We start from the raw sequence: 26,913 nt of genomic DNA, 5'->3' as shown, positions 1-26,913 counted from the left end.
CATGTCGAATTTCTTCGCTTTTGGCTACAGCATTCATAATTCAATGTGGCAATACTATTTTACCAGTTACCTATTAAGGAGTATTTGGAAGGTTAATACCAGAACACAACATGAGGCCACAAAGAATATTAACTATAACTGCATGCACGCACACAAACACACACACTCACACACTCACACATTCTAAGTCAACTTTATCATAAACTTCTATGTACTCATGTTATAAACATGGGTTGATTTATTCTCTTTTAATCCCCCTGTTTTCTATGTAGGATCTGGATTTTTAAAGCTCTTTTGTTTTATTGTTATAGGTTATGGTTATGGTTATAGTTACATTTACTGGAGGTAAACTCTAAGAAATTTTAGGTTATGCATATATTTTAAGGTATATCTGAAAAATATAAATAGCTTATCAAAGTGTCATTTCACAGAAATTACTTGGGATACAAACAAGGTTGTTTTTTTTTTTTTTTTAACAAAGTGAGTTGATAAAAAATATTCAGCTAAGTATAACACCCATGGTAATCAGATACAACAGGAATAATGTAAGCAGGAAGGATCACCTAAAATTTAAGTCATTAGGTTCATATATGAGCCAGGAGGACCAAAAAAGGCAACTTCAGCTGGCCCTGAAGAAAGGGCCCTTAACAAGGTATGCTCCTGTCTGACTCAACATTCCCTTAGTTCTCACTAGCAGACAAATACAATCAGATACCACTGACTTAAGAAAAAAAAATGTGGGGTTTTTTTTTTTCTGTGATTCGAGAAAATTCTACCATACATTTGTCAACAGAACACTTTCTGGCTCATAGGACATCTGTGTTTAATGTGATCACGGCTTTAGATCTTTAGAGCTCAGAGGCATTAGAAACATGCCAGAAATCCTCCAGTCAGAGCAAAGCTGTTTCCTTTAGAAAATCACCCAGTATTTAAAAGTCTGTTTGGAAAGCTCCATATAAATCATGAGCTATTTTTTCAGTTCCCTTTAACATTTTAACTTTCAACTCTAAGAAGCCCATTTAACAGAGCTGCAAACCTTAAAATGGCTTTACTTCTGTTTTACAGGAAGGAGCACCTGTATACCCTTGGAATCGCCCAACATTTCTCAATATGTTTAGCATTGATGGCTCCTGGGTGCTAAACGCTGCGAGTACCCCCTTGATTTTTTTTTTTTTTTTTTTTGGACAATCAGAGCCCCCTGCCTCCATATGCGCACATTCCAAGTGTTTCCGTTGGGACCTGGGACGTTTTGTCCTCCCTTGAGAACACAATGGCCTAACGTACTAAAAAGAAATCTGAGACCCAGAAGGGAGAAGGCATTTGCTCAAAGACCTACACTGAATTGGTATTGTGTTAGGTTGCGGGCTGTAGAGAAGACAGACGGACTGCCTCAGATGCCAGGGAATGACTGAAAGTGTACACACGAGGTGAGGACATGGGGGAAACCTCTGGGGAACTGCCCTAGCGGGCCCCAGGGACAGGCAGAACTCTGTGTTCCCACTCTGACAGACCAAGCAGACATGACTTCCCAAGAGAAGCTCGAGGGACTTGGCCTCCGTGTCCTCTTCAAGCATCTCAGGGGTGCTGGGGCTCAGCTTTCTTCTGATCGCCTCACCCTCTGCCTCTGTCTTTCCACTGTGTCCCCTCTTTATTGCCTCTGGCCCTAGGACCCTCTTTCTGACCATCTCACATTCATACTTTTCTCAGGAAAATACAAATGGGCATCATTGGATATCACCAATATAAAGCATGCTTTTGGGGTCAGATTTTCTTGTCTGGCCACCCTCCTGGCAACTGGCACAGCCCAAAGCTGGCTGCTTGGGCTTAGGCCAATAGCCTGTTTCCCCGGCTGGGGGCAACAGAGGTCCTATCGCTTCATGTGGATTTTGAACACCCACCCCAAGGTTTGAAAGCTAGTTCCATCCCATAGCCCCTGAGTAACTTTGGCTGTCTGTGCCTCAGTTTCTCATCAGTAAAGTCACACATAAAAAGTATAGACCTCAACAGATGTGTGTGCGTAGGGTGGGGGGCATTAAATGAGATAAGGCATTAAAAGTACTTGGCACTTAGTACGCATTTGCTGAACACCAGCCTGTTGCTACTATTGCTATTACTATTAGTGAGTAGAAAGTGGATTCTTATTTTTATTAATTAGAAATTTAAAATCCATATCTCCTGACCACCGCCCCACCCCTCTGCCCAGCAGTGCTTTTCAGGGCCTCTATGGGCCAAAAGCAGTGAAGATGAAGAGCCTGGGAAGACAGAGGTGAGGTGAGGTTCTAAGTGTCCTAGTGCAAGCCTGAAATCACTTTGTGTTCTCTTTGTTTCATATTCTGTTTCATACATCATTTAGTATGAATAGATTCAGTGTGCTTTTTAATATGGTGTTTCTTAATACAGCCATGCCTCTTCTTTTTAAAGATTTTATTTATTTATTTATTTAAGACACAGAGAAAGGGGGTGGGGGCAGAGCATACAAGTGCAGAGGGGAGTGGCAGAGGGAGAAGCAGACTCCCCGCTGAGCAAAGAGCCCGACGTGGGACTCGATCCCTAGATCCTGGGATCACGACCTGAGCTGAAGGCAGATGCTGAACGACTGAGCCTGCCAGGCATCTCCAGCCATGCCTGTTTTCATAAAAACTGTCTTAAATTACTTACCAGTTCAAATGTTTAATGTTTGTCCAAAAACTCTTTAGAAAACTCAGTGTCCCAGCAAGTTTCACCATGTTTCTCTCCAAGCACATGCCTAGGGGAAGACGTGCCTTATTTTGTGTCACCATAATCCCCTTGTCTTCATGGTTACAGGTTTTCCTTCCAGAGAGATCCAACAGAAAAACATGCAGTCAGTCATCAGATTGCCAACTAATTATGAAATTTCATTACATGCAAGACATGTAGTTAAGTGCCTCAAAAGATTCAACCACACACTCGTTCTGTGAAACTTCGTCTTCAGTCATATTAGTGATGCCTCTGGGATGCAACCCACACCTCTCAGCCTTCTCCAGCTGGTGCGGAGGGATATATACCCATCCATGCTCAAATTTCAGTGGCCTTAAGTCCCTTTCTCCCTTCTCAACCACAGAAAATACCTTCTTTTACATAGTTCCCTCTTGCTAAAGTATCTCTAGGAACTCTCAAAGTCTTTATTTTATTTTATTTTATTTTTTAAATATTTTCTATCAAGTGGATACTTTATTCTTTTTAAAATTAACATATAATGTATTATTTGTTTCAGGGATACAGGTCTGTGAATCATCAGTCTTACATATTTCACAGCACTCCCCATAGCACACACCCTCCCCAGTGTCCATCCCTCAGCCACTCCATCCCTCCCACCTCCCTCACCCTCCAGCAACCCTGTTTGTTTCCTGAGATTAAGAATCTTCTGCCTTGTCTCTCTCTCTGGTTTCATTGGCAAGATTTCATTTTTTGATGGCTATGTAATATTCCCTTGTATCTATCTTCTTTATCCATTCATCTGTTGATAGGCATCTGGGCTCTTACCATGGTTTGGCTATTGTGGACATTGTTGCTATAAACATTGGGGTGCAAGTATCCCTTCAGATCACTATATTTGTATCTTTGGGGTAAATACCCAGTCATGCAACTGCTAGGTCATAGGGTAGCTCTATTTTCAATTTTTTGAGGAACTTCCACACTGTTTTCCAGCGTGGCTATACCAGCTTACATTCCCAACAGTGTAGGAGGGTTAGAAACTCCCAAGGTCTTTACAGGAATCCATGAATTAGTCCCAGTAGTCCCTTTGCTGCTGCTGCTGCTGCTGCTGCTGCTGCTGCTGCTGGCCAAACCACAGCTCCATCTCGGAATCCAACAAATGCATGGAGGTTTTGCTGGCAGGCTGGCACCTCCCCTTGTCGCCATGGCCACCCCCAGGGTGACAGGAGAGCTGAGAATGTGCAGTGCCCAGTATGAGGGGGCATCACTGTTCCCTTGAAGACAGGAGAATCTATTTTTACTTTTGCCCATTTGGACTCCCAAAGCAAGCTGAGTTCCCAGATACTACGTATGGTGTGCTCCTTCTTTCTTTTGCCCCCTGAGCCAGGACTCTGCTGCCTCAGACCGCTAGAGTTCCACAGAAGTCCTGCCCTTGTGCTTCTCTACCATCCCCATGGCCTGGATGTGGACAGAGCAGAAAACACCTGTGGATCAGTCCAAGCAGAACAGGGCTGTGGTCTCCTTGAGACTAAGAGAACTTGCACGTGGGCCTGCACTGCAAGGCCAAAGATCCAAGTTACTGCTCAGGAGAAGTGGGAAGAGCGCACCTTCTAGTTTGTAGGCAGTTTGTGGGTAGAGGGGAAGGTGTTCCACTCAAGTCTGCTTCCAGCCTTTCCTGTGCACACACAGAACCCCACCTCTCATGACATGGGGTGAAAACAGAGCTGACTCTCACCTCATTTTCTGCAAGCGTTTCCCACAATTTGCTTTTGATTATGGCTGTGAATTTCAAACCCCAGCTGGACACAGATAAAATCTTTTTTAGCACGAGGTTCCTTGGCCCTCATGTAAATCAGTAAACACATAACAGTTCTGGGAACCCCTTCCAGTGCCATGGTGATGCCATATTCCCTCTAATTCCCAGCCTTCACCATGCTATCCACTCTCCCTGTCTTCCCTTTTCTTCTCTCCTTCCTCAGGCCATTTGTTCTGACTAATTCTTATTCTCCCTTCAGATCTGACATTTTTCCTCTGAGAAATCTTCACTGCTCCCAGTCCCCAGTTCTGAATTGGGTGCTCTTTCACTGTTCCCACATAACCCCCTCAGTTTTCCCTTCTCATTGTCACACTGCATTGTATTGGCTTGTTTGAGGGTCTCTGTCCGCTGGAAGATTTAAACCTGTGAGGGGGTGGGATTATAATTATGAAAAGCCAGCACTTGCCCAGTAATCACTAGAGACACCCCCGGCATCTGCTGAGTGTGTCTTAGCTCCTCTCTCCAGGCTCCTCTGTGTCTAAGGTGAAGAGGAAAGAAATAGCTACGTGGGCAGGATATTTTCTCTCAGTCTAAGTCACAGTCAAACGAGCAATATGGCCACAGTGTGGCAGAGTCAACCTGAACCAGTGTAGCAAATGATTTCCTTCATCTTGCCTCCAGTCTACCGATGACAGAGAAACTGGTTGATGACACAGTCCTGTTCAGCAATACAGAAGGTCTGTCAGCTACTTAACCAAGGGGTGACGGTCGGTCTGTGAGAACTAATGCTTCACACAGAGGGACTTGAACTTAGGAAGCCCTTATATTGCAACCAAATAGTAAGACTCCCCTTCCAGCAGCTTTGCCGATAGTAAAACTGTTGGGATGGTTGCAAATAAAATTGGCACATTTGTAAACAGCAGAGCAAAGCGTGGTAGAGAGGAGAGCAGGAGATGGGGCCCCACCCCTCCACTCACTTTTTTTGTGTCTCACCTCTCTCTCTGGAAAGGGGAGCAGGCTGGAAAGAGCTCTTCTGGTTCCAAGACATTCACCTCGGGTTCCCACTGTAGGCCAACGCCCACCCCAGGCCGGCACTGGCCTATCACCGAGGCTACCACACCTGAGCTCTCTGGGGTGTGGAGCTGCCCGGTGGTTAGGAGATGGGGTCTCAAAGAAGCAAAGCTGGGTTTGATCCCGAATGAGCCTCTTAATTACTGTGTGACCTTGGACGTTTCTCTTGCACAAGCCTCAGTTTCCTCATCTGTAAAATGAAGATCATAACAGAACCAGCTTTATCAGGTTGTTATGATGAAGTGAGCCAAGTTCTCATGCATCAAGTACTCTGAACAGTGCCAGGGGCACTCTCAGTAAATGCTCCCTATGCTTCTTAACTGACTACCTGGTTTGTAACACATTTTTATTCTGATAATGTGTGTCTGCTTTTTGTTTGTTCATTTGTTTGTTTCAGTAGGCTCCACGCCTAGCATGGAACCTTATGGGGAGCCTGAACTCAGGACCCTGAGACCTGAGCCAAGATCGGGTGCGACACTCAACCCACTGAGCCACCCAGGCACACCCCCGATGTGTCTGTTTTTTAAAGTTAGAGCAACTAATAGGGCTTCTGCCATTAGTAAGAGAGGCTTCCTCATGGTGCAGCGTGTTTCTGTCCCCATATTGTCCATGGTCCTGGGAGGCTCCCGCTTCTCAGACACACGTGGCAGTTGTTATCTACGGCAGTGGGAATCCTCCCTCGAGAGGAAATACTATCAACCCCCATTATTTCCATTTCAAGGGAGCATCTGTGGAAGTCAGGTGACCACACAGTACTCTGAACGTGCTCATAAGCTGCAGTCGTTGATGGTGAAAATTGAAATACCTATAAATTATTTCTTTTAATGAAAGGAAACCAAGGTGATTATTATTATTATTTTTAGAGCATTACTGTGTATTGTAAATGTAAGAACTCCTTTTGAAGCTCATTTTTAAAAAGGGCTCTTCTTTGTCAGTGAAGCTATACACCTTATGTTATTGCAGACTTCCTGGCAGGTTTTCTAGCATTTGCTGATGAGCTACAAATAATCCTTTGTACATTCTCTGGGTAACACCTCTGAAACGGAAATAAGTAAGATCTCTACTTAGCAAAATCCAGTCTTTCAGATTTTCAAAACAAACTTATAGTGGAGTAAAACAAATAGCTTAAAAAAAAAAAAAGTCCGCCGGAATAAAATGCAAGAAAAGCATTGGCTTTCTTGTGGAGAGATTTACTCTCTTATGATGAATTTATAAGTAGGTTATGTCATAATGAATAATTCAACTCATTTTCTAAGTTTGTTGATTTGTAAATTCAGTGAGTGAGGCTTAAGCATAATCTTGAGAATTGTTGGGAGGGAAAGTCAGGCATTCAGAGAAGGGGAGTTTTTTTTTACTCCTTAATTATGAAAAAGACAACCCTCCATCATCATTGCCTGTATTCACAGCATGAAGAATCTGCCACCCATCATGTCAAAACTCTAGGGCTCTTCTTGTCATTTGCCAGGAAATCACAAAGGGAACAGAGTTCATGGTATTTCTTTCTAATTACTTTATCTTTCTTTTTATTTTTGGCAGGGTCACAAAATGACTCAAAGTCCCAGAGTAAAGTCCATGTGATGGAGGAAGATCCTTTCCCTACTTCTTTGACTGATAAGGCTGAGAAGAACTTCCAGGGGTTTTCTAGTCTAGGATGGATACCAAAGTGGTAGTCAAAGTGAATTGGGTGAATCTCAGAGTTTTCAAAGATATTGCAAGGACTATGAAGCATTTAACTGACTCTTTAAGGCAATCTGTCTATGTTTTTATTAGAAGATAGCCATCATTTGTCACATGATAACTATCTGCCATGATAACTTAAAAATAAAGCTAATTATCAGTTCAAAGCAGCATCTCAAGCCCTTGTTTCCAACCTCTCCCAACCCCTGCCTACCTCCCAGAATAGAGATGAGAGTCAGTGGCAGGTCTGCCACTGAGAGAACAGAGTCACTCTCATAGTATCCTTGGCAGTGAAAATCTTTCTTATGTTTGTATTGTAGAGTTGTAGCAATAAAAATGATTATTGGCATTATTGGAAATTTTGGAAATTGTAATAGAATTAACTTTAAGCTATAGAATAAATGTCTATTTTGTTTTTTATTTACTGTTTTGTTTCCATAGAAGCAAAATAAAAACTTAATATTATTACAAGTTTCAACAGTTAATGACATTATTTTTTTAAAAGATTTTATTTATTTGTTTGACAGAGAGAGATCACAAGTAGGCAGAGAGGCAGGCAGAGAGAGAGGAGGAGGCAGGCTCCCCGCTGAGCAGAGAGCCGGATGAGGGGCTCAATCCCAGGATCCTGAGATCATGAACTGAGCCAAAGACAGAGGTTTAACCCACTGAGCCACCCAGGTGACCCTATGGCATTATTACTTTGTACTAGAGCTGAAACAGAACAATTTTGTGATGGTTTTGATCAGTTTCCCTGCTTCTACCGTCTCCACAGGGCCTTCTTAGAAACAAGAATGGTCTTGGTGGTCACCTTGCCCGATGCCTTTTCCCACAGGATTAAGCACAAACTTCTCAGATGCAGCGTCTTTCTCTACAGCAGATCCAAACCACCCTCTTTACCTGGACTCCTCTTGCCTCAACATTGCACTCTAGCAAATCGGACTGATGACAGGATCATCTCTATCTGTGGAAATCCTAGCCATCTTCCCTGGTATTAGCCACTGTTTTTCCATGCTTACTAAGTGCCAGGCAATGTTCTCAGCACCCCACAGGGCACCGTCTGGTGTACACCCCACCACAACCCAGGAAGTGAGTAATAGCACTATACCTCAATCGAAAACATAGAAAAGTAAAACGACTCATTTCAGCCACACCGCCAGTGCGTGGGATGGAGCCGGGAGCAGAAGACAGGTCTGTGAGTTCCACGCTCAAACCACTTCACCACCTGGTGCTTTACAACTTTCTCAAGAGCAGCCTCAGCTGTAGAGAAAGCCTTGCCTAGTTTCCCACGCGCTTTTGATAGCTCACTCTTTAGAACTGGACCTGGGGACTATTTTATGTTTCACTCTGTGCCTCTTGCAGCATGTCCCACAGACTGGACTACCTAACGGGGTTCCCTATGTATCTGTAAAATCAAGTTTTGTTGTTTTTTCTTTTAAAAAGATTTTATTTATTTATTTGACAGAGATCACAAGTAGGCAGAGAGAGGGGGGAAGCAGGCTCCCCGCTGAGTAGAGCCCCCATGTGGGGCTCTATCCCAGGACCCTGGGATCATGACCTGAGCGGAAGGCAGAGGCTTTAACCTACTGAGCCACCCAGATGCCCCTGTGAAATCAAGTTTACCTGGAGAAAAACTTGTCACAACATGTCACGGTCCTGATGGTAAATCCAGTGGAAGTTCAGAGGAGGGAGGTTGAACTGTTGCAAATGGCTTCCTGCGGAGTGGCGCTCTTTGAAAACCTGGGGTGTTTTGGTGGACTCTGGAGGTGGTGATAATGTAAGGGAAATCAAGGGAGGACAAAGAATCATGGAGTACATGAGGAACTAGGAAAGAAGCAGTGCCTCATGGAGTCAATGACTTAATGTGCTTTAGGGAAGGACATGAGATTGGATAGATTAAATGGGCTTTATGGATTATGGAACGATATGAGTGCCAGGCAGAGGAATGTGTAAAAAGCTTCCTGCTGCTTTCATATTCTTCTGTGACACTATGACCCTGATCTTCATCTATGTTGTTGTGTGTCGCATTAGTTAATTCATTTTCAACTTCGTATAATATTCTATTGTATGACTAATTACATAATTTATCTATCTTTTCTAACATGGGTGAGCATTTGGGTTATTTCGTTTTTTACTATTATGTATTTTGCAGCTTTGAATGTTCTTGTATGTGCTTCCTGGGGCATATATCTAATGGCTGGGTCTATGGCATGTACATCCTCAACTTTTTTAGATAAGGCTGAATTGCTTTCCCAAGGGGTTGTAACATTCTACACTCCCAGCAGCAGTTTATGTAAGAGTTTATCATCCTCCACATTCTTGCTAACACTTGATATGGCCATACTTTAGAGTTTTTGCCAATTTGGGGAGGGTGAAATGTTATCTCAAATTTTCTCTTTATGTTATTCTGACATTTTTTATTATTAGACTTTTCCTCCACAGTTTGTGCTTCTAGTGACTTGTTTAGGAAATAGCTCCCCATCATCACGCCACAAAGATATTAATCTTCTAAAAGGCTTTATAGTTTTGCCTTTCACATTCAAGCCTCTAATCCACCTGGAATTTCCATTTAGGTGTGTGTTTGGGAGTGTTCTTTTTTTCTTCTTCTTCTTATGCTCCTTCCCACTTTTAAACTGTTAAAAGTGAAGGAGTCTGGTGTTTAATCTCTACAGCATTTTTAAGTGACTAAATTCCATTTTTTAAATGGTTATAGAACCATTTGGATTTTCTATTTTTTCTTGAGTCAGTTTTATTATATATATGTGTATATATATATGTATATATATTTTAGAGTTTGTCCATTTCTTCTAAGTTTTCAAGTACATTTGCAACAGTTCACAATATCCTCATAATTAAAAAGAGATCTGCGACATCAGTAGTGGTTACTTTTCATTCCTGACTTTGTTTATATATGTATGTCCTCTAATTTTTAATTGATTGATCTTTATGGAATTTTGTAATTTATACCCTTTCAAAAATTTAGGACTTTGTTGATTCTCTTTGTTTTTCAATTGTTTTCTCTTTCATAAATTTATTCTTTATTATTTTCCTCTTTTTTCTCAATTTATCCTGTTTTTTGGGTAACTTTAGCCTTTCTTCTTTTCTAACATAAGTATTAGAAACTGAATTTACCTATAACTATCAATTTAGATTTATCCCACAAGTTTTGATATATTGTATTATTTTTTAAAGATTTTATTTATTTATTTGAACGACAGAGATCACAAGTAGGCAGAGAGGCAGGCAGAGAGAGAGGGAGAAGCAGACTCCCTGCTGAGAAAAGAGCCCGATTCGGGCCTCGATCTCAGCCAGGACCCTGAGATCATGACCTGAGCCAAAGGTAGAGGCTTAACCCACAGAGCCACCCAGGCACCCCATGTTGTATTTTTTAAAAGATTTTATTTATTTATTTTTGCAAGCAAGAGAGAGAGAGGAAGAGCACGCGTGAGCATGCGTGGGGAGGTGTAGAAGGAAAACCAGACTCCTGACTGAACAGGGAGCCCAATGCTGGGACTCTATCCTAGGACCTGGGAATCATGACTTGAGCAGAAGGCAGATGCTTAACAAACTGAAACACCCAAGCACCCAATATGTAGCATTTTGTTATCATTCCATTCTCAATATTTTCTCATTTTCATTATAATTTCTTTATTGATCTATGAATTAGGTACGTTTCTTTCTTTGTCTTATTCTTTGACTAATAGTCAACTAATTTAAATTTAAAAAATCAAATTCCCCTAATTTTATAATATTTACATGATAATCAAAGTCCCTTAGATATCTTAAAATATGATTGTAAATTCAGCATATCTGATTCTCTCAAATGCTTTGAATATGCAAAATGCAGACTTAAACATCAAATCAAGAATTTTCTATGCATGTGAGATAGTCTTATCAATTGTGTAGTTCAAATTCTCTTAACTGGTTCACATGTCTGAAAAACATGCGCCAAATCACACTATGATAGCAGAACTCATTGACACACAAAAGTGTAATTGTTATTTTTTAAAAATGCCTTCCCTAAAGTTGTAAATTTATTCATAAAAAATGGAATAGAATGCCCTTCTCAAATGAGCAGAATTTACTCTATTTCCTTGCTACTCAAAAGTAGGATCAACAGACCAGCGGCATCAATGTATTTATCTAAGTTCTTATCTAAGAACTAGCTAGAAATGCAGACTTATTTCTTAAGTTCTTAAGAACTTATTAAGCTAAGTTCTTATCTAAGAACTAGCTAGAAATGCAGACTCTCCAACTCACCTGAAACCTCCCACATCAGAACCTTTAACAGGATCTCCTTTTAGGGAACCTGGGTGGCTCAGTGGGTTAAAGCCTCTGCCTTTAGCTCAGGTCATGATCCCAGGGTCCTGGGATGAAGCCCCACATTGGGCTCTCTGCTCAGTGGGGAAACTGCTTCCCCCTCTCTCTCTCTGCCTGCCTCTCTGCCCACTTGTGATCTCTCTCTCTGTCAAATAAATAAAGAAAATCTTTTTAAAAAAATTTCCTTTTTTTTTTTTTAAAAGATTTTATTTATTTATCAGAGAGAGAGGGAGAGAGCGAGCACAGGCAGACAGAATGGCAGGCAGAGGCAGAGGGAGAAGCAGGCTCCCTGCTGAGCAAGGAGCCTGTGGGACTCAATCCCAGGACGCTGGGATCATGACCTGAGCCGAAAGCAGCTGCTTAACCAACTGAGCCACCCAGGCGTCCCAAAAATTTCTTTTTAATATGACCTCCATTCTTCAAGGAGGCTGGGAAATGAGAGGCAGAGCCAGGCCTAATGGAAGGCTATGTATGGGATCAGGAAGCGGAGAGAAGTTTCAGGTCGTTCGCAAAGGGGAATCTCACCGTTTCCTATTTCCACACCTCCACATCCTGAAAACACACAGGTGAAAATGGGCAGGCAGAAAGGAAAGCGGAAGCAAGAACCAAGGCCCCTTTGTCCGAGGCTAGAACTTTGACTTGCCAGACTCAGCCTGTGTTGACTCCTGATTTCCTGTGCCAAGTGAGCTTGCATTGGCTGCTGCCTGATGAGAACCATTAAGTCAGTAACAGACTGTATTTCCATTTAGGGGTCTTTTCACCAATACACAAGAAGTCAGTCACACAGCAAGGTCATTAAATTGTTGGCCTAATTGATTGGTCTAATTATCCTCACCTAAGGAAGAAAAATTCGTTGCTGGGGATAAAAAGGCACTGGCTGCGAGGCTGCATTTCTGGATTATAATCCTGCACCAGACACTGACCCTGCTGTGAAAGCTTGACAAAATCTCCCTTAATTTCTCTGGACCCCAGATTACTTATTGAGCAGGGGGATTAGTTCTAAAATAATTGGTTTTCCAAGATTTCCTGATTTCAGGCTACCCACACTATCCTGGAATCTTGTGTTTTTCTAGAATCTTCCCATACCATTTATTAAATAATACTGTGTGTGACCAGGGCTGTTCTCACAACTTGGTTCGGCAACAAAACCCACTGAGCTTTTTCCTCAGCCCTGAAAGTTCTAACCTCTAAATTACCTCTACTGGCCTCAAGAATCAAGAAGAAAATTTCCTGGAGAATGGTTCAGTATCAGGAGACCTACCAGCTACTGACTTCCAGTGAATTCGGGATATGAAGGGGAGTCACAGACTCTGGACCTTCAACCACTTACTATCTGGTTTTGGTTAAGTTACTTACTCTCCTTATGCTCCAGATTCTGCACCTGTAAAATGATGTGAATAATAGGAAATACTTCACGGGGCTGGTGTGAGGGTTAAATGAGACAACACATATAAAAGAATGTTTGGCATGTGGTAAGCACTCTATTATAAGCGGTGCTGAGGAGAACATTCAAGCTGAATGTAAAATATCCACATCAAATGCTCATTTTGGTACATAAGTTATCTCAACACATTTTTAAAAGCAGATTTTTTTTCATGCACTCTAGGGAAAACAGAATTACTTCTTGGTACTTAATTGTAGTGGCTATGTCACACAACATGGAGAATTCCAGAATCACTGATCTGGGTTTTCGTTACCTGAAGTCATTGCTCTGAGAAGAAAACAACAACATTATGGCTGGCAATTGACTCTGACTTTTTCTTTTAACAACAGAAGGGCTTTTAATCCTTGTATTCAGAGCAATACCTGCCAATCACCTTTTTTCCTAATTAAATTTACCTGGAGTTCATTTTAAAGAAAATAATTTGTTCAGCCAAAAGTGGTTGCATATTTATGCTACAATTAGTGAAAAACTCCACAAACGAACCCTTCCCCCTGAGTCTCAGTAAAGAAAGGAGAAGCAGTTGTGAGCCTACAAGATTTCAGAGCAATTAAGACTAGAAAGGCAGGTGTTGGAAACACCTGTTTCCCCCTCCCTCCCATGCTGACTGCCCGGGCCACCCCTCATCAGTAGGTTAAAATAATTAACTTACCCTATTGGCAGAAAAGCCCCAGAACTGCTAAGAGCAACAAGTCTCCTTTTCTCCTCTTTCTCAGATTAAAAGAGAAAAATAAAAAGATTCATGGGTGGTCTGCAAACAGGAGGGGGGAGAAAACTTCCCTCTTAAAAAAAAAAAAAGGACAAAATCAAGTGACAAGAAAGACATTGTCTCCCTCAAGCTGACTAGCTGGCTTGCTTAGGTTCAGAATTCTATGTTTGTTTTGTGAGAGTGATTGCAGGGCTGTTCAGGAGCATGAAAAAGTCTATTTTAAGGGATATTTATGTGAAGAAATAAAGTAATTGGGGAGGATGTGATTTTGCCTGACCTGCCTTTTGTGAATACCTGCAAATTTATATTAAATCTCAAGAACAGAGCTCCTCACAAAGATAAATTGTGGATATTTTATTAGGGCTTTAAAAAATGGATCATCTATAGTGAGGAAACCAAGAAATTGTTGGTGGTGAGGGGAAGAAAGTTCATTTTGGCAATTTGAATCCAATTTTGGCCTTTCTGCTTCGTGTGTATCTTGGTTCTGTCTCCCTGCATTCCACTAAGACCACCTTTGAATATTATTTGCCATAACTAGAAAAGATTGTGAAGGTAATTTTATGTTTATGATTACTGGTACTGTCTCTTTGGAAGCACAAATTTTGGAAACTTTCAGCATTTTAATTGGACTAGTTATTTTTGCAAGATGGAAGGGATGGTATACGTAAGGGATCTGCTGAGGTTGGAAACTGGTTCAGTACACATGCAAATATGCATACACATCTATATTTTTCATCATCCTAAAGATGACTTAAGGTGACTTCAGTTAGATTTTGGACTTGAAAAGTTTTCTCACAGTGTCCACAGGAAATACAGATTATAGGGTCGCCTGGCTGGCTCAGCTGGTAAAGCATGCAACTCTCCATCTCCATTCAGGAGTTCCAGCCCCATACTGGGTGGGGAGCCTACTTTAAAATAAATAAATAAACAAATTAAATTAAATATAAAAAAAATAAAGATTATAGGAACCCAAGGAACTGCATATAGTTAATTTAACTTATACTTCTGACCAATACGTTTATTTATATAATGTCTTACAGTGTTAAAAGCATTTTTCCATTTGAGATGTGTAAGGCAGGTCTCAGGACACCTATCCCGGGGAGGAGGAAATTAAAGTGATGGATACAGACGTCAATGGAGAGGAAAGGAGAACAGCTCTCCTTAAGCAGGGAGCCTTAGACAACTGGCCATGGAATAAGTGACAAAACTGAGACTCCCGTAGTACCGCCGACCCCCTTCACCCTACTGCGATTTCTCCTGCTCCCCCCCCACCCCCGCTAGGTGAAGTCTTCTCCTCAATAGTACAGCATTTTCACAAACCAGGTTTAGTCTCCTTTTCATGTGGCAAATTCCTGAGAGCAGCAGTACTTAAAAATGACCAGCAGGTGGCGGAGTAAACCCTGTTCCCAATTCTATTCCAGGGATATTTAGGTTACTTGAAAACTAACGGATTAAAAAATTCACTATCTGCTCAAACAAATTTAGCATTCAAGGTTCCATTAAAATAACAGCAATAATAATATTAAATATAAAGACTTACGTCCACTGTCAAGCTAAATGCTAACTACAAGGCACAATGGCATTGTTTTTTCTTAGCATTGTAACATACTGCAAAGTCATTTTTTAAAAAATTACAATTCTTTTCTTTCCTTTCACTATACTACTGAGTTGGGAAGAAATGATGGTTTCTTACTCATCTGAGTTTATCTTCTCTTTAAGAAATCTCTGTAATGGTTATCTGAGTGTGACACGAACCCACCAAACACTACAGCTCTGTCTGGGTTTAGGGATGTCTTCATTAAGTGTTCCTGTTAGCCACTAGTTTCCGGGTTCCTCCTACTTTGGCATTAGGAGAGGCTACTTTACATTCCTGTCTGCATCCTGAGCTGCTCCACAGGCAGGTGAACTGAAAAAGCCTCTCTCCTCACCAGAGCCTTCATCTCTTTCATAGTGACTTAATTCACAACGCTATGATCCTAAGGTTTGTAAACCTTGAGAACACACATTGTCCCCAAATTCTTTTGTCAAAAAGTTTCTTCGCTGTTTTCATGTATTCTTGGAAAACACCAGTAATGATTAAAAGGGGTTTTCATCCAAACATATTTAGCAATTTTTACTTAAAACACAATCATATAAAAGTATTGTACCCATACAACATTCTCATTTCCACACATACATGATTTGGCATTACATACAGGTGTGGGTATTTGCATAACTTTGTATAACTGTCACATCTCATTACAGTTACTTTCACTGAATTATCCAATTCCCCATATTGTGTTGGAATTTTATGACTCAAGAACGTTTTAACTAAATGAAAGGAACTAGGTTATAAGTGATAGGAACTAAGTAATACCGCCTACATCTTATCATGTATAACTTAGGGACATGAAGATATTTTATCAGCAGTTTGTTAATTTACTTATTTATTTATTTATTTATAAATATTTTATTTTTTAAAGTAATCTCTACACCCAAATGTGGGGCTTAAACTCACAAACCCAAGATCCAGAGTCACACGCTCCACCGAGTGAACCAGCCAGGCGCTCCTCTGAAGATTGTTTTTTTATATGAACTTTGCCATATGTACATAAACATCCACAGGTGCATTGATTAAAGAAAACGCACGTTGAAAATAGACATGATAATATTTGTTTACATACATTTTGTCCTTTTTCAGAAAAGATATCAAAATGATTTATAGAGTTACATGAGAGTTCATATAGAGTCACTAGGGACTTTAGAGATTTTATTTTAAGGATGAAAAGCCAAGAATGGTTAAGGTTTTTGTTCAAAGGCATAGAGTTAACTAGAGATTGAAGAAGGACTGGAATAGGAGGTGTTCATTGAAAGTTTGTGAATTAAATAAGATGGAAAAATAATTCAGGGAGACTTTAAAAGATGCATTGGTGAATATGTGAGCAGCTATTATAGAAATCAAGAGAGTAGGAAGGCTTATGAGAAGAGGTAAAAATGTGTATGTTTGCGGCTTTCTACAGCTGGTGGAGGGGCAGGCGTAGTTACTGATGGTGGTGCTTGTTCCTGAATATTTACAACAAGGCATTCTCTTTGGAAACTTGAGAGCAATGCCTTCTCCCAATTCCAGAGCATTTTGGAGAATGAAAGGGTTCAGTGAAAGCTGGGAAGAGAACCCAGGAATCCTTGCATTTCATTTCTTTCATGTATCAAGGAGACAGTTCTAGCTGAGGACAAAAATCCAATAACTATTTCATTTATATTATAAATATTTTTTTTTAAAGATTTTATTTATTTATTTGACAGAGAGAAATCACAAGTAGGTGGAGAGGCAGGCAGAGAGAGAGAGAGAGAGGGAAGCAGGCCCCCTGCTGAGCAGAAAGCCCGATGCGGGACTCGATCCCAGGACCCTGAGATCATGACCTGAGCCGAAGGCAGCGGCTTAACCCACTGAGCCACCCAGGTGCCCCTATATTATAAATATTTTCATGCATTTATCTGCTAAGATATATTAAAATTTATTAATGATGAACCCTCCTATAATTACACAATATCTTCTGTGTGAGTATGTATTTAAACTGACCAAATAAAGGTAAATGTTAATAGTTCAGCCTTAGTCGTCTACTTGTGCTCCAAGTCACCTTAGTTACCAGTTGAAGAATGGGGTTTATTTAGTATACTTTAAATCCCATTATTTTTAAATGAATTCAAGAGAATCGAGCAGCACAAAAGAATCCACCAGGAGTGGAAAACAAGTGTGTTGATGGTGACTTCAGAAGTCATTTTGCCTTTCCCTGAAATAGAAAATTCTATTTCATAACCATGTTAAACTCCTTCTGTGCCCAATTCACCCATTGACAAATACATCACGCGCGCACACACACACACACACACACACACACATTTTATAGTAACCCTGAACTCTCGTCTCCAGGGTTATTTTTTATTTTGGAACGACACTAAACCTATATAAAATCTGCTTTAAGAATGTACACATTTTGTTTGCTTTTCCAACATTATGTGTTTCTTTATTTTACAGATTGGGTTGAGAGCTGGGAGATTTTTTTTCCTATTTCACCTTAAAAGCCCAAGATCAATGCCAATTGCATACTTAGATATCAAGGCAACTTTTCCAGCTGTGCCCCAACTGTTTTCTATTGTGCTCACTACTATGTTCTTGGTGCCATTTTTCTGATTTGAGTGAAACCTATGCAAGACATTAATTGTGTCTCATTACTGGTCCTTGCTCTTCTTTTCAATCCTGGTATATGTGAATGCTCCAAAAGAAATAAAACTGATAAACAAAACAGCAGTGTATTCTTCTGTACATTGTTCATGAAGCAAAGAGTAAGTGAGAAATTCACATTTGCCAGTATATTTCAGGCTATTTTGTGCGACTCTTTTAAAAAAGTCTGTTGCTCTATTTCTACCACAATACCACTTCAGATCTAAATGTTGGAGTCTTTTTGCCAAAAGGGTAATAATTATTAATTCTTTTGATAAAATATTGCAGAATTCTATAGATTATTATCCAATACTAACAGAATAAAATACGCTACTGTTACAAAACTGGGGGAAATGCAAAAATAGAAAAATGCAGATCTCATTAGAGTAGTTTCTGATAATTTATTACCCAAACAATATTTTGGCCTGTGTCATCCACAATCTGGATTCAAAGCAGTCAAAGGAGTAAGCTAGAAGAACCCACATTTCAAGTCACTTTTAAAGCATTTTCTAAATCTATGGCATAAAAATGCTAATTTTGATTTGAAGTTTGGTAAATGCTGCTTTAATATGGAGGTCATAAAGGATAATTACTAAATGATGGAAAAATCATTTATTCAGAGAATGCTTATAATCTCCAGAGGTACATCATGAATATCAAGACCAAAGCCTTCAACCATTATATAGCACTACCTTAAAAGTAACTTTCTCTTTTGTTCAGCCAGAGGATACCAGAGATTATAAGAAATGTGAAGTCCATCAGCTATTAACTTCAGACCTGATTAAATAAGAGCTAATGTAATTGGAGTATTTTTATCACTGAACGATTTCTGGAATAAAATACACATCATATATCAAAGTTTTAAGAATTACAGAGAACATTAATTCAAAGCAATGAAAATTTTGCTTCCAACAGGACTTCAAAATTTACATATATTTCCATATGTCCTAATGATTGATAATCTCACATTGTTGGGTATGCGGTGGCAGAGTACAGTGTTTGACATTTTGTGCATCAACATGAACTTATTTTTACCCTAAGTTTTTTGTAGGTTTCAATGTGTTTCCTGCAGTTTTATTCATGGAGAAAACAGAATACTTGGAGTGGAAATACAAATTCATCCTCAGAGATAACATCACTAAGGGGAAAAAAATATCTTGATAATTACTAATTGATTTTTGTAACACATTCATTGTATAAGAGTATTTTAGAGGGCCAATGGCCTGAAATTATACTTTCTTACATTGAAAAAGGTTAATTAGGAATTGAGCTCAAAGTTGATTTTTTGAAGGTCAGCTGCTATGCTGTTGGGTCCTGTGACCCTGTCTCAAGTAATCACAGCATTAACATACAAGTTATAGCTTTCCTTTCACTTGATGACATAATCTCTTTAATTGGTTTCGGGAAGCCTGCATGTGAAAGAACCATGGAAAACACCTAGAGACTATAATTTTACTTTCTCCATTCACAGGGCAAATGAAACAAGCCTTAAGAATGTACGAAAGACTCATTACAATCCGTTGGCTGTCAACACAAAGCCCTCACATTTCAACCAAGAGTTTTAGGAATGATCCATTCTGTTTAGTTCTAACTTTGGCTGGTGAACTATTAACCTTTTCAGAAAAACCGTTGAATGCTAAATGTCAGATAATCTTCTATGAGAAAGCGAAGAGGGTAGATAATGTGGTTTAACTGATTAGACATAAATGTGAGAAGGTAATATTTGCAAAGTTATTAAGCATGCTCTCTGAAAGAAACTATTGGAGTGAGACTCCCTAACCCTTACATTTTGACAACCTTTGAAATCATTCTCATAAATCCCCTGCACCTTACCATGCAGACTTAATATGACCCATTTTCATTTGAGAGTTTAAATTCACCTTTTACAGAGAACTGATCAACATTGTTGTGCTCCTCTTTTCCCAACAGATTCTGCTTAGTAATGAAGAAAGCTACTGTGAAGTAACCCTTAAAATACCACAAGGAAATTTCTGTAAGGATAGGCTTTGGGAGAAGGAAGAAAGGAATGCTAAAGTTTGCTAAGCCTCTCAGCATCATTTTAACAAGTGCTCGCTGCAAAATGGAAGGGCCCTGGGTTTGTTGTTAATGGAGTTCCTGTCCTTATAACACTATTTCAGTTTTGTCACCTTTCATGATCCTTTGACCTTCTGAGTTCCGAAATGACTTTTAAAAAAATTAGATTAACCATCCAACCAAGAAGTACTATGCCTGGACTGCTTTGTGCTAAGGCCATCAGCAGTCTGTCAAATATGGGGATGCACTACCTAGAAGAGATACAAAGTCATCATTTGGAACTGGTTTATGTTTGGTTCTGATATAAATACCAGACTCTGCCTTTTGTGCCCTGTCTAGAAAAAACTATACCCTGAAGGTATGGGAAGAGAGAAGGTGGGTAGAAAGGACAGACAGGTGTTCGTGATTGCAGATAACACTGTACTGCCTTCCTATGACAAATATCAGACAATCGCTATGCTATGTATTGACATGTCTTTAATCATGTCTCAGTGTAGATAATACACTGGTCTTATGGGATCTGTTTTGTGTTTCATATAATCTTCCATTTTTCTGCCCAGATGCATAGCATACACACTCAAGGCTAGAAAGCCAGAAAATGAGCTTTTTGCTCCATTATTCTAATTGAGTCACTCCTACAATTTTATTAATCAGCCACATAATGATGCACAAATGCCTTAATTATAATTTGCTTTGTTTCATTCTATGCCAATTTGGTGTAGCCTCAGTAATATCAAGGGCTCACAGCTTCATTATGCCCTGAAAATTGAATTATTTTTTTCACCTTCAACCACTCAATAAAACCAACAATCCTCTTTTCCCATCAAGAGTTTTCAGCAAAATCTGAACTCAATCATCTAATTCAAATTGTAACTTACAATGGGGAATTTGCATTCTTTCATTACCTGGGAGCTATCTGCAGAAAGAGGAAATAAAAATCACCTGTTAATGTCCCTGCAGATCTAATGTCACTGCATCCTAAGATCTATCAGTATTTGCTCACTCCCTTCAAAGAAAGCCCTGAAAGTGATGTCACTGAGACAGCTACATAGGTCATTCCTGACTTAACTCCCCCTCGCAAGAACCAACACCTATTTAAGAACAAAGACACCTCTGAGGGAATCCTAGAACATGGGGCTGAGGCTGAGATACACCTTGCACCACAGAGACCAAGACAGACTGTATTAAAAGGGTAAGAGAAGTGACTAAATAAATGTACACCACATTGCTCCTCCCATAGGACAACACAGTACTACAGAGAGGTTTCCCCTGAGCCACTACTTTCTCCAGTGGGGAAAAGAGAACTAGGGATACAACTAGCCTCCCCCTGCATGGTGGGTCACTTTTTGGGAGCTCCTACTCCGATCCCAAGACCTGGAGATTGCAGGGAAATCTGTGGGGCCAACCTGTTGGGCATCTGACTGTGAAAGAGAAGGTAGGAAGGAGTTTGCAGTGAACATCATATGGATCTTGGGAGACTGAGTTTATACCTGCAGTGCCCAGGCAGCAATCCCAAGCAGCAGGTTTGCACATCTGCAGAACCAAGTGAGGAGAAGACTCTGACTAGGGAACTCAGTGGGATGCAGATATGCATGATTTAGATCCTCAAACATTGAATCTTGCCTAGTGTTTGCCCACACTCAGGCAACGGACTGAGTCACAAACCCACCCACTGTTAAGAGTCCCTGCTAGGGGCATCCGGGTGGCTCAGTTAATTAAGTGTCTGACTCTTAATTTTGGCTCACATCATGATCTCAGGGTCATGAGATCAAGCCCCACATCAGGCTCTGAGCTGGATGTGGAGTCTGCTTGGGATTCTCTCTCCCCTCCCTCTCCCCAAAATAAAAACCCCGTTTATTCCTATCTAACCAGAAAGGCAGTGACAAGTCCTGGAAGCTGTGTAGCCCAGTGGTGCTTGACCTGAGAGGTGGGTGGACAGAACTGACCACCCCCAGAACAAAGACAATACTGGACATGAAGAGTTCCAATGCCATGCACAGGCAGGTGATTAATTCTTAGCCAAGGCTGAGGGTAGTTCTAATTCCTTCAAAATGGAGAGTCTATTTGGGAAATTGAGAGCCTAAGATAGTCCCTCTCCATCCTGCCCAGGAAAGGGGGCTGAGACATAGCTCCATTCACTGTGGAGTGTATTCTGATCTTATCTAACTAGAAGGGTTGGTGACAACTCCTGGGAACTATGTGGCTTAGTGGTGCTTTTGTTAAGAGAAGTACAGACAGAGGTGATAATTTGCAGAGCAAACTTCAGACAGTGGCCCCATTTGGCCAGGAAACTTGGGGTGTGAGTCAGCTTGAGTTAAAACAACGAAGAGCTTTAGAGCTTCTTTCCTGCTGCATCTGAGCAGGGAATCTAATTTGTAGCCCTGCTCATTGCTGAATATAGCTTTAGCCTGTCTGACCAGGGAGCCTAACCAGAGCACACAGGAAGCTGTGTGGCTCATTCAAAAGCCCTCTACATAATAGCACTTAGACAGAGAGCACAGCCTGTGTCTTCCCCTATCTGCAGAGCAAAACCTTACCAGAACAGGAAATGCAGTGCACAATCAGTCCTGATTCAGGCTCCTAAACAATGAGCTCTATAGGACCAGAGACCTGGCCTGATGTCCTGCCAGGGCAGGGAAGATAATGTATAACCTAGCTTACTATTGAATATTGTACCCAGTCCCAATCATCTAGTAGGCCTGAGCAGAGAATTCAGGCAAATGTGGAGCCCATCTTACAGCCTCATTTGACTAGTAGGGAACAAACCTGCAGTTTGTTCCAGTTGTTCTCAGCCAGTGTCACGTCCCTGTCCTCAAAGCTCAAACAGTTGCCACACTCAAAAGTATACTATAATACTGGGCCTTACCTGCCCAAAGATTACCAGCAGACATAACCAGAAACCAGACTGACCTGACCAGTGAAGAACTGTCTCTGCCCAAGCAAACCTGTAAAGTGTGGAAGAGGAGCCACATTATCCAAATGTCAGATAACAATGTAAAGAATCAAGGATCACAAAACACAATTAAAATTGACATTATCAAAGGAAATTAATAAAGCTAATCATAATGGACCCTAAAGAAATGAAGATCTGTGAACTGTCAGACAAAAAATTCAGAATAATCCTCTTAAGGAAGTTTAGTGAACTACAAGAAAACAGACAACGAAATGAAATTAGGAAAAAAATAGATGAATAAATCAAGAGGTTTAATCATGAGAGACTGTGGACTCCAAGAAACAAACTGAGGGTTTTAGAGGAGAGGGGCATGGGGTGGGTGGGTGAGCCTGGTGGTGGGTATTAAGTTGGGCATGTATTGCATGGAGCACTGGGTGTTATACATAAATAATAAATCTTGGAAGACTACATCAAAAACTAATGTGTATTGTATGGTGACTAACATAGCACAATTAAAAAAAAAACAAGTTAGCACTCTTTTAAAAAAAGTCAAGAAGTTTGACAAGGAAATAACCATTGAAAACAAAAGCAAACAAACAAAACCTCCAGAAATCCTAGAGTTGGAGAATATAATAACGAAATTGAAGAATTCAATGGAGAATTTCAAAAGTAGACTTGACTATGCAGAAGAAAGAATCAGTGATCTGGAGGATGGACATTAGAAATTACACAGTCAGTGGATTAAAAAGAAAAAAAATATAAAAAGAGAAAAGAAGTTCTATAGGAATTATAGGACACAATAACAAGAAATAACATTTACATTATAAAAATTCCAGAAGAGGGAGAGAAAGAGAAAATGAGAGAGAGTATATTTAAAGCCGTTATGACTGAAAACTTCCTAAGCCTGGGAAAAGAAACAAATACCCAGATCCATGAGGCCCTAAGAATCCCAAATAGGTTGAACCTGAACAGAGCCATACCAAGGCACATTAAATTAAATTGTCAAAAGTCAAAGACAGGGGCACCTGAGTTGCTCAGTTCGTTGAGCCTCCCACTGTTGGTTTCCACTCAGGTCAAGATCTCAGGGTCCTGGGATTGAGCCCTGCCTCAGGATCAGTGATCAGTGGGGAGTCTGCTTCTCTGCTTCTCTCTTCCTCTCCTTCTGCCCCTCCCCCCACTCATACATGTCTCTCTAAAATAAATAAATAAGATTTTTTAAAAAGTTAAAGACAAAGAATTTTTAAAAAGATTTTATTTATTTATTTATTTGAAAGACAGAGATCACAAGTAAGCAGAGAAGGCAGAGAGAGAGGAGGAAGCAGGCTCCCTGCCGAGCAGAGAGCCCGATGCAGGGCTTGATCCCAGGACCCTGGGATTATAACCTGAGCCGAAGGCATAATCTTAACCCACTGAGCCACCCAGGTGCCCCAAAGAATTTTTTTAATATTCTTTTTTTTTAAATTAAGACATAATGTATTATTTGTTTCAGGGGCACAGGTCTGTGATTCATCAGTCTTATATAATATCAGTATTATATAAGGTCTGTTTTATATAAGTATTATATAAAACTTACATAATACTTATATAAATATATATGTATTATATACAATACTTATATATATTTATATAAGTGTTATATAATATCCAGTATTATATAAGTCTTATTATAAGTGTTATATAAGTCTTATTATATAAGATTGATGGGTCTTATATAATACCCAGTGCTCATTACAAACACATACCATCCCCAATGTCCATCACCCAGTTACCTCATCCCCCCCAAGGATTTTAAGAGCAGCCAGAAAAAAAAGAGAAGTTACATACAAGGGAAACCCATGAGACTACAAGTAGATTTCTCAACAAAAACTTTTCACGCCAATAAAGAATGGCATGACAGTCAAGATACTGAAAGAAAATAACTGTCAGTCCAGAATTCTATATCTGGCAAAGCTGTCCTTCAGAAATGAAGGAGAGATAAAGACTTTACCAAACAAGCAAAAGCTGAGGAAGTTTATTACCACCAGACCTGCCTCACAAGAAATGCTAAAGAGAGTTCTCTTGGTGCAAGTAAAAGAATGTTAATTATCATGGTTAAAAAACAAAAAAAACCAAAAAGAGTAAATCTCACTGGTAATGGTAAATATATAGTCATATTTTGATTCTGCAATATGGTAATAGGGATGCTGAACTCACAATTCTAATTTAAAAGTTTAAAAAAGAATATAGCAAAAATAACTATAAGTAAGATAACCTGTTATTACTTACATGATTAAAAAAATGTAAATTGTAACAGAAATAATCTAAAATGTGAGTAGAAGAAGTAAGAGTTATATATACAAATTCTATTGAAGTTAAGTTGTTATCAGTTTAAAAAAATAGAATGTTGTAAGTTTAAAATATTTTATGCAAATCTCATGTAACCACAATGGAAAATCTTGTAGTAATTACACAAAAGAACAAAATAAAGAAGTCAAAGCATAGTGATACCAAAATACATCAAAACACAGAAAAGACAGCTGGATAAGAAACAAGGAACAATACATATACAAAACAGAAAAGAACAAAATGATGATAGTAAGTCCTTATAATTACTTTAAGCATAAATGGATTAAATTCTCCACTCAAAAGACACAGAATGGCTGAATGGATAAAAAAACCAAGATCCAACAATATGCTGTTTACAAAAGACTCATATTAGCCTTAAAAACACACAATATAATGAGAGTAAAGGGGGGAAATACACATTTCAAGCAAATGATAACAAAAACAGGAGTAGTTGTACTTAGATAAAACAGACTTTAAACTAAAAATGTTAAAGCAGGGTGCCTGGGTGGCTCAATCAGTTAAGCTTGATTTAAACTCAGGTCATGGTCTCAGGGTTGTGGGATCAAGCCCTATGTCAGGCCTATAGTGTGGAGTCTGCTTGGGATTTTCTCTCCGTTAGCCCCTCCTTTTTCTTTCTCTCTATTTTTCTCTCTCTCTCCCCCCTCTCTAAAAAAATGATAAAAAGATATAAAGAATATCATTAAATAATAATAAAGGGGTCAATACATTAAGTTGATATAATAATTTTAAATATTTATGTGCTCAATATTAGAGCACCTAAAATACAGAAATAAAAAACAGAGCTAAAAGGAGAAATACATTTAACACAATGATAATTTGGGACTTTAATTCCCTTCTTTCAGCAATGGACAGATCACCCAAACAGAGAGTCAATAAGAAACAATGGATTTGAACAACACAAGAGATTGAATGGATCTAATAGACATATACAGAACAAAAGAATACAAATTCTTCTCAAGTGCACACAAAACATTTTCTAGAATAGACCCTAGTTAACCCACAAAATAAGCATCAACAAATTCAAGAAGATTGACATTATACCAAATATCTTCTCTGACCACAATGCATACAGCTAGAAATCAATAACAAAAGGAAAACTGGAAAATTTATGAACACATGGAAATTAAACAACATTCTCTTATACAACCAATGGATCAAAAAGAAATTAAAAGGAAATAAAGTTTCTTGAAACAAATGGAAATGGAAATGGAACATACCAGAACTTATGGGATATAGCAAAAGCAGGTTTTTTTTTTAAGATTTATTTATTTATTTGTCAGAGAGAGTACAAGCAGGGGGAGTGGCAGGCAGAAGAAGAAGACTCCCTGCTGAGCAATAAGCCTGACTCATTGCTCCTGGGACTCAATCCCAGGACCCTGGGATCATGACCTGAGCCAAAGACAGATGATTAATGACTGTGCCACCCAGGTATCCTACAAAAGCAATTCTAAGAGGGAAGTTCATAGCAATAAATACATACGTTAAGAAGAGTGAAAGAGCCCAAATAATTAACATGACTCCATGTCTTAAGGAACTAGAAAATGAAGAACAAATTGAGATCAAGGTTTGCAGAAAAAAGGAAATACTAAAGATTAGAGCAGAAATAAATGAAATAGACAAAAAAAAAACCAACAACAACAGAAAAGATTTATCAAACTAAGACTTGGTTCTTTGAAAGGATAAACAAAATTGACAAATCCTTAACTAGACAAACCAAGGAAAAAGAGAATGGATCCAAATCAACAAAGTTATAAATGAAAAAGAGACATTAAAATTGATGCCACAGAAACTC

Source organism: Neovison vison, chromosome 13 (genome assembly GCF_020171115.1).
Source record: "Neovison vison isolate M4711 chromosome 13, ASM_NN_V1, whole genome shotgun sequence".
In the NCBI taxonomy this organism is placed as follows: domain Eukaryota; kingdom Metazoa; phylum Chordata; class Mammalia; order Carnivora; family Mustelidae; genus Neogale; species Neogale vison.
This window is presented reverse-complemented; position numbering follows the sequence as displayed.